The following is a 9,496-nucleotide window of genomic DNA, read 5'->3' as shown; positions in this document are numbered from 1 at the left end:
TTTTATTGAAGGATTCTACAGACACTTTTAAAGGTTAATGTTCATTATGAAGCTCTAAGTAAAACTCGAATGTGTAGAATTTCCAAAAGTATTGAACTACAGTCCTTTGAGATTTATTTTTCAAAGTATACCACCACAAATAGTATTCATAGAATAAAAGTTTTATAAATTCTTGCTTAAGGAAATATCTATACACTCCATTGTAAGTGAATAGCTTTCCTGGGATATTTGCCTTAGCACTGCCATCTTGTCACCACAGTCATTCAAACAACAGCAAAATGTGCATAAAATTACTAGGGGACCATTTGAGAAGATTCATAAATTCAAAGTTTAGGTTGAGTTGGAAGAACCTTAATGAAGTTAGAAGTTGTAGAGTCATTCTCTGTGTGTGTGTGTGTTTACACCCTGTATCTCCATGAAGTTTACCAAAAGGAATCCTCTTAACTTAAATAATATACAGAGAGATAGGTACACAGAGATGGGAACTTAATTTACTGAGAAACCTTTGCTAAACATATAGAGCTAAAACAAAACATAATGTTTAAAATATTTTTAGCATTTTTGCCTATACTTATGATGGATTTTAACTTCACTTAAAAACATTAGATCTTTTCTTTTAACAAATTTATTTGCTATTATTTTTCAGGATTTACCCTGAATTCACTTAATTTTAAAATTTAGTTTTAATTTTGCCCATTTTAATTTATGAAGAATGGTAAAATGATAAGGGATTAGTACATGATTAAGAGAATTAATTCTCATAAATAACCTCTATTGACATGATTTGTTCATTGTCCATTTAAGTTGCAGCAACTATTGATAAAATGTAAATAATTCACAGATAAGTATTCCCTCTGGGTTTCTAAACTTGCCGTTTTACCTGTAGCTCTCAATAATTACTGGTTGCTTCACTCTCTAGTACATAGAAGCACTTGTAAAAAGCAAGATTATGCATTGCCTATTAAAGTCATTGCCAGCATCTCAGAAACTGAAGTAAATGCTTTCACAAGTAGCATTTCCAATGAATAGTGCTGAAATCAGACTTTTTTTTCCCCCCATTGAAAGTGCCTCAAGTAGTTGGCTCCTTTCCCATCGGCTACTTTGTAACTGCGAATATGACAACATGACGGTGATTCACAGATGCCAAAATATGACGAGCAGAGCAAATCTGTGTTCCAGATACGATAAGGTGAGAAAGACGGAACTCTCGGCCCCAGGTGATTTCCACAAAGACGCCGACATACAGTGGGGCTCACTATCTCCCCCATGCAGCCGCCAACTTTAATAACCGGAGAGGGAGAGAAACGCATCTAAAAATGCAAATGGATGAAAAAATAAAACTGGGTTGCATAGTAACATCTTAAGCAGATTTGAGAGATGTATGTTTGGGAAGCCTAAGCTTCAGCCCTGGAAAACGCTTTTTGTGTATTCAACACATTTGGGGTTAGAACTGAGAAAAATACATCAAAATTATGAGTGGCTTAAAAAAAAAATCCCTTCTTCAATCCACCAACCTTCTAAACAATGTGATATTAAGCAAAGTTTTTTTCTGGTTTTTACCACAATATTTAGAAGCTTATTATAAGTGTGCATCTGCTCCATATATTAGGAGCTGTTGTTACATCATTGGAAAAGAAAAACAAAAAAAAAACCCAGCAAGTTGCATCTTTGAAAGACCAGGTACGTATATGATCATACATACCACTTCTCAGTTTTTCACTGCAGTATTCAAGAAAAATAGAAGCACTGTTTTTACTTGTTGCGCATTTATGTACAATTTTATTCATATATTCTGATTCCTACCAAGTCTGATTGCAAATTAACCCATGTAAGCGCATAAATGGTCAGAATTTATATGTAAAATCGATGTTTCTCCCTGTCAAATCCAAGCTATGCTTTCATTACACATAATATAGATGAATATTGAAGTAGTTTTACCAGAATGATGAGAAAATTAGAGATATTTTATGCTAAACTGCACCTAAATAAACAGTTCAAAATCTAATTTGTAAATAAGAAAAGGCAATGTGTCTTTTAATTCATCACATTGACATTATTTGGCTATATCTGTATATGTTACACAGCGGTAGTGTTTTTGAAAATTACATAGTACAGGAAAAATATAATTTTAGTGTAGATGTTTTCCTAATTGGTTTTCAAGAAATGTTCCATGTCAATTTTAATGTCAAGATATAAATACATCGAGAAGTTATTTAGAGATGGCGAGCTCTCTGAGACGAGGAGCCTTATTTGTTTACCATAGTATTCTAAGCACTTAGCAATGTGCCAAACATATAGTATATGTTTAATAAGTATTTGTGGAACTATTTAATGAATACATAGAGAAGTGAAGTCAATTAAATAAATGAGGCCTGATCAAAATATTTCACAAAATAGCCAAACTTAGCAATTACTGTAAAATAAAACTATTTCATGCCTAACTCTATACATTAAAAATCAGATTTTTTAGCAAGGAATTACTCAATATTTCTTCATGATTTTTTTCTCTTTTTACTGGTGCCATGTAGTGGAATAAAGGACCATTTACTGCCTAGGAACCATACTTTCAAAAGGAGTTTCAAAAATACTTGAATTCTAAAATATCATGCTGCTTACTCACAGCAAGTCTATGAAAGAAGGCTTGTTGAGCACTAGATTGCACCTCTTCTTCTCAGCCAATCTGACATTCAGGATAGACACAAGGGCTACAGTAAGATTAAACATTCACCCACACAGGCTTCACATGTTCTGACAGCATGCTTATTATTGGGTGCTTACTCTAATCTAAGCACACATCAGCTTCTCTACATGTATAACCTCACTGAAGTCAGCGTTAGTGTTATCCCCATTATACAGACAAGAATATATAGGCTCAGGCAGGTGAGGAACTTATCCAAGGTCATCTACTGAGGAAGTCTTGGCATAGGGCATAAAACAGACAGACAGAAAAAATACCTAATTTCTCAGATAGAGAGAAGAATCATTATAAAGGATATTAGGAGTCAGGAGAAGAAATTTAGAGAGACTAAAAGGATATGCCCAAAAATATAAAAAATGGGAGCACTCAATAGTTTTAATCTGAAACACAAACAAATTTGTAAAAGCTACTAGATTAACCTATACAGGGGAGACTCGGGTTCGATCCCTGGGTCAGTAAGATCCCCTGGGGAAGGGAATGGCAACCCATTCTAGTATTTTTTTTTTTTTTTCCTTTCTTTCCAGCATACTTGCCTTGAGAATTCCATGGACAGAGGAGGCTGGCGGGATACAATTCATGGGGTCGGAAAGAATCGGACACGACTGAGCAACTAACACTTATCTATATAGATTATAGTGAAAAGACCAAGACATTCCAGGTAACATTTGAATATAAAATGGAACCAGGTCAGTACTAAGCTCCAAGAGGTTTTTTTCCTTTTTCTAAATTTGAAGTATTGGTTGTTATGATGATCTACACCATCTCATAAGATATAGACTTTTACCATTAATAGAATAGATTTTATAATTTAATATAGCAAAGGCCTATCATTAATATATAAAACTATTAATATTTAACATCCCAATATAAGTTATTATGCCAAAATGGCCCAGAGGAAAAAAGAAAGAAAATCCAACTGTGGAATGAAATCTGTCCAAACTAACTCTTAAGGAGAGCTTCTCATTTGACTGGATTTGTAACATAACTACTTTGCAACTAAATAGAGTTCTCTCTCTTCTTTCTGTGTTTATTTTTCTCTTTCCCTCCATCCCTCTGTCTTTTCTTTCAACTCCTATTACTTCCTTTACTCATAAAAGCAAATGTACCTTAAAGGAATCTACAAAGAATGCCTGAAATATTTAAAACTTTGTGAACTACTTAATATTAAAAACTGCTCCTAAGGGAAATGCCTATTAAATGCCACCTTCGGCTACTACTATGTTATAAAACTTAGTATTAAAATCCTCACCATCAGTAAAGGCCTAGAGGGGGTGATGAGTATACCATGTAAGGGAAATAATCAGGTAAACATACTGGAACTAGACAAAAAAGATCATAATGACCCAGATAACCACAATGGTGTGATCACGCGCCTCGAGACAGACATCCTGGAGTGTGAAGTCAAGTGGGTATTAGGAAGCATCACTACGAAAAAGCTAGTGAATGTGATGGAATTCCACCTGAGGTATTTCAAATCCTAAAAGATAATGCTGTTAAAGTGCTGTCCTCGGTATGCAAACAAATTTGGAAAATTCCGCAGTGGCCAGAGGACCAAAAAAGGTCAGTTTTCATTCCAATACCAAAGAAAGGCAATGTCAAAGAATGTTCAAACTACCACAAAATTACACTCTTTTCACATGCTAGCAAGGTAATGCTCAAAATTTTTCAAGCTAGGCTTCAACAGTATGTGAATCAAGAACTTTCAGATGTTCAGGCTGGATTTATAAAAGGCAGAGGAACCAGAGATCAAATTGCCAACATCCGTTGGATCATCCAAAAACCAAGAGATTCCAGAAGAACATCTACTTCTGCTTCATTGACTATACCAAAGCCTTTGACTGTGTGGATCATAACAAACTGGGGAAAATTCTTCAAGAGATGCAAATACCAGACCACCTTACCTGCCTCCTGAGGAACCTGTATGCAGGTCAGGAAGCAAAAATTAGAAACAGACTGGTTCCAAATTGGGAAAGGAGTACGTCAAGGCTGCATATTGTCACTCTGCTTATTTAACTTATATGTAGAGTATATCATGTGAAATGCCAGGCTGGATGAAGAACAAGCTGGAATCAAGATTGCTGGGAGAAAATCAATAACCTCAGACATGCAGATGACACCACTCTTATGGCAGAAAGTGAAGAGGAACTAAAGAGCCTCTTGATTAAGGTAAAAGAGGAGAGTGAAAAAGCTAGTTTAAAACTCAACATTCAAAAACAAAGATCATGTCATCCATTCCCATCACTTCATGGCAAATAGATGGGGAAACAATGGAAACAGTGACAGACTTTATTATCCTGGGCTCCAAAATCACTGCAGATGGTGACTGCAGCCATGAAATTAAAAGAAACTTGCTCCTTGGAAGAAAAGCTATGACAAACTTAGACAGCATATTAAAAAGCAGAGGCATTACTTTTTTTGACAAAGGTCCATCTAGTCAAATCTACAGTTTTTCCAGTAATCATGTATGAATGTGAGAGTTGGACTATAAAGAAGGCTGAAAGCCAAAGAATTGATGCTTCCTAAATGTGGTGTTGGAGAAGACTCTTAAGAGTCCCTTGGACTGCAAGGAGATCAAGCCAGTCAATCCTAAAGGAAATCATCCCTGAATATTCATTGGAAGGACTGAAGCTGAAACTCCAATACTTTGGCCACCTGATGCAAAGAGCCCACTCCTGAGGAAAGAACCTGATTCTGGGACAGACTGATGGCAGGAGAAGAAGAAGAAGATGAGATGGTTGGATGGCATCACTGAGTCAATGGACCTGAGTTTGAGCACACTCCAGGAGATGGTGAAGGGCAGGAAAACCTGTATGCTGCAGTCCACGGGGTCACAAAAAGTAGGACATGACTGAACGACAACATACTTGAATTGGATTAGTGGATCCTTACTTGCCAGTTTAAGAATTTCTACTTTTATCAAACAGTAGGAAACCACCGAAGGTTCTGGAGCAGGATGACACGGCCAGTGTTACGTTCTTGAAAAGAAAAGTCAGACGGTGTTTGGATTCTTCAGGAAAGGGGAAAAAAACAAAACAAAACAAAACAAAAAAAACCTAGGAGCTGGGAAGTTATTTAGGATGTTGTTCACAAAATGGTACATGTGTCTATCATTACTGATCAAAATTAGAACTTAAGATGTTTATGTTGTTTTGCAAATTAATCATTCAAAAATCATGACTAACAACCCAGACTCTGATGTTAGGCATTAATTATGCTTCATATGTCATATGACTATATGAATTAAACAAGATGTCTTAAGAAGTAATAATGTTGAAGCATATTTAGAACAAAAATATGCCTTAAAGGTTAAGAGATAGAGAGAAAGGGAGAGAGAGGCTGTCAGAATCCTGTGAAAACTTGCCTACTGCACTGAAAAATTACCCTCTAGTGAATTGCCTTCAGGCTGCATTTTCAGAAATTATATTCTAGTAGTGGTCAATTTTTCAACCCAAAGGGAGATATTTTTCTCCATAAATTTGATTCCCAGTCAATACTTTTTTATACATAATATGATCTAGGTATTTCACAGTTAAAAACATCCAAGGTTAAAATGTCTCATAAATACACAGTATTGTTAAACATCGGCCATGTAAGGAGAGCGCTAGCGTCCCACTGTTGACACTAAGTGTGTTACTAGCCTACTTGCTGCTCTTTCTTCTCAGACAATTTCAATAAATAAACAGCAACACTCACTATGTACATCTCCCACTGTCAGAAGCTGCCATTCTTACCCCTATCCAAACAGGAGATGTGCTAGTTATTTCTGTAACGGATGGACAACTTTTTATATGCAAAAACATGCTGTCATTACAGTGATGTTAGTTCCACAAATAGTCAATGAAGACAATGACATATATGATTAAGCTTAGATGGTAAAGAATCTGCCTGCAGTGACGGAGCCCCGGGTTCAACCTCTGGGTTGGGAAGATTCCCTGGAGAATGGAATGGCAACCCACTCCAGTATTCTTGCCTGAAGAATTCCATGGGCAGAGGAACCTGGCGAGGTACAGTCCATGGGGTTCCAAGGATTCAGACACAACTGAGCAACTCACACTTCATTTGAAATATGTGTTGATTGCTTGTGATTATAGCCTCAAGGTTTAATAGACCTGTACACTCTTTTCTCCCCCTACATGACAGTTCATAAAGCTCCAGCTAGATTCTGGCATAGTGCTCTGCAGCCTCAGGGTGCGTGGAAATTACCTGAAAAAATGAGACAACCCAATTTGCAACAGTGGTCCAGGTTCATCTCCTTCCTCCAGCTCATTCAAGTTCAGGGCAGACCTCCTTTTGACTGACTTCATCACTGCTCCTCTGCTCCAGGAGACTTCATGCCCAATGCTTCATTTTTATCCAAAAAAAATTTTTTTTTTTTTTATTCACAACTTAGTACAAAACATTTAACTTGCTGGTACTGCGTTGAAGGCAAACTTTTGCTCACTACTGAATTCTTTCTTTTCCCCTATGGACCAAGTCTTCCTTATCACAATCTACCAGCTTCTGGAGTCACTAGAAATGTCTAGAAACTTTGACTTGCTTATAACTCTGCTGCTTCTAACATGACCTAATTCGAGAGCATCATTTTTTGAGTTCTCCTTCTGCAGTTTCTCTTTTGCATCTTCTCTCTCTCTCTTTTTTCTTAATTTTTCCATTTTAACAGTGGAATTCTTTATCCCAAACATCTGTAAGAGCCTTCCAGCTATTTTCTTGGACTTTGGTCTCTCCTCGCCAATCCACCCTTTGCTGCCACAACATTAATCCTCAGAGACAACAATTTTTCAAGCATCCCCTGCTCAGAAATGTAACATAACTGCTTTGTACCTGCTTAGTCATCACAGACATCCATAAAGGGTCTTACCTGAGAGAAGGGACCTATGTGACTCTATGGGGCTAAATGTCCTACAAACTATTATTTATATTTATGATTAACATTTATTTGGAGTCAAAAGAGACAAATAGTATTAGTGGGTATTCTCTAATCAATCTGTTGATTGTTTTGGTTAAAAGTATGTTCCCAGTTAAAATTTCTTCCACTTAGATCCATCTAATACATTATGCCTCTTGGAAATGATCATCAGAGATGGAAAATCCTCCACTTTTATTTTCATGGAGGGACAAATATTTGGGTGAATGGTAGAAAAATTCTTATCCATTTTCTCTCTCTTGAGCTGGATTAGTTTTAACATGGGATCTAAATATTGATTTGCTTGTAATCTCAATGAATTATTTTCAACTAATACTGAAAGCAACCTGAAACTAATACAACATCACGATTCACAGTAATAAAAGAGAAGAAAATGTTATTATTTTGAATTTTTTCAAGGAACTTTTGCTTTGTGATATCACACATCATGTAGTCGCTGGAAAACTCACTGTTCAACAGTGGATGAAGAAGGTGAATCATGTTTTAGCATTGTTTTGGTTTGCTGTTTTGAGCTCAAGAACACCCTAAAAGGAGACTGAAGAAGCCTGCAGGTACCCCTGAGCACACACTGAGTAGTGAAGCTTTACGGAGGTGCATACAACTAGGTGATTCTCTGGAATGCAGTAGAAGGGGCTGCATACATCTCAGGGCTTTGAACATTAATGGCTACTGCCAATGTATTATTTCAATACGTATCCAATTCTGTATTCGCCATGGTCTGGGGATGTGATATTGTTTACCTTGGGAAGAAAAGATAGTTTTCTACCCATTAGAACAAGAAATCTTCTCTTCCTAACAACTACTGTGCCATTCTGGAAAGTCAACTTTGCCTTGCTTCACTCATTGTTGTTCATGGAATCAGCTCTGAAAGCACAAAGTTTAAAACTAAATGGAGGAAAATCAGATTTGTATTCACTTAGTTTTCCAAGAAACACTCTCAGGATATATAAGTTCACAATAAAGGTGAAGGAAGAAAAGAAAAAGAAAATCTTGCCATAAAGTATGTTGTTTAAATATTTGGCTAACAGTGTTGTAAATACTCTACACTTCAACTCATGATACAAAGCAAAATAGACTAAAATATTTTAATCAGAAAATAAATTGTTCCAGAAAATTGTTTCCAAATTACATGAAAAAAGTAGTTTCTCTTTTTTGATAACTTGTCTATCAAACTCAGGATGAAGTTGCTCACAATTCAACATCCTTTTTCCATTAAATTAGAGTAGCATGGTTTTCCAGGAAACAATGAAATCATTTTTTACTTTTTAAACTCTAAAAACAGAGGATGTCACTAAACTAAAATTTATTTACAAAGAAAAGGACACGAACTCTCTAGTGTTAAACACATCTGATAAGTGAGTTAATGAAAGACAAAGTACCACAGCCTAATATAATTATGTCCCATTTGTCTTTGTGTTCAAAGCTCCAAAAACAAGATTTAGCACAGAAGTAGAAAAGATGCTAATTAATGACCTTTTGTGATTACCATGTGCCAGACACCTTATATACCCCGGCTAATTTGTTCCTCAAAACAATTCCTGGTGGGAGTTACTGACCTCATTATGTGTGTGTATGCTCAGTCGTATCTGACTCTGCAATCCATGGACTGAGCCTGCCAGGCTCCTCTGTCTATGGATTTCCTGGGCAAGAATACTGGAGTGGGCTGCCCTTTCCTCCGCCAGGGGATCATTCAGACCCAGGGACTGAACCCATGTATCCTGCATTGGCAGGTGGGTTCTTTACCACTGTGCCACCTGGGACGCCCTCATTGCACAGATACACTAACCGAAGCACAAAGACATTGAGTGATTTGTCCAAAGTCTCAGAAATTTTAAGTCTGGAAATAGGGTTTGAACCCAGGCAGCATTTGACTT

The 9,496-nt window shown here is 36.6% G+C and overlaps 1 pseudogene; it reads left to right on the top strand.

The window, feature by feature from the left end:
- Positions 1–1,123: 1,123 nt before the first annotated feature.
- Positions 1,124–9,496, top strand: part of LOC107131904 (dnaJ homolog subfamily A member 1-like) — a 160,555-nt pseudogene continuing 152,182 nt past the window's right edge.

Source organism: Bos taurus, chromosome 27 (assembly GCF_002263795.3).
Source record: "Bos taurus isolate L1 Dominette 01449 registration number 42190680 breed Hereford chromosome 27, ARS-UCD2.0, whole genome shotgun sequence".
Taxonomy (NCBI): Eukaryota; Metazoa; Chordata; class Mammalia; order Artiodactyla; family Bovidae; genus Bos; species Bos taurus.
The sequence above is the reverse complement of the archived record's forward strand: the minus strand, read 5'-3'. Positions and strand labels throughout refer to the sequence as shown.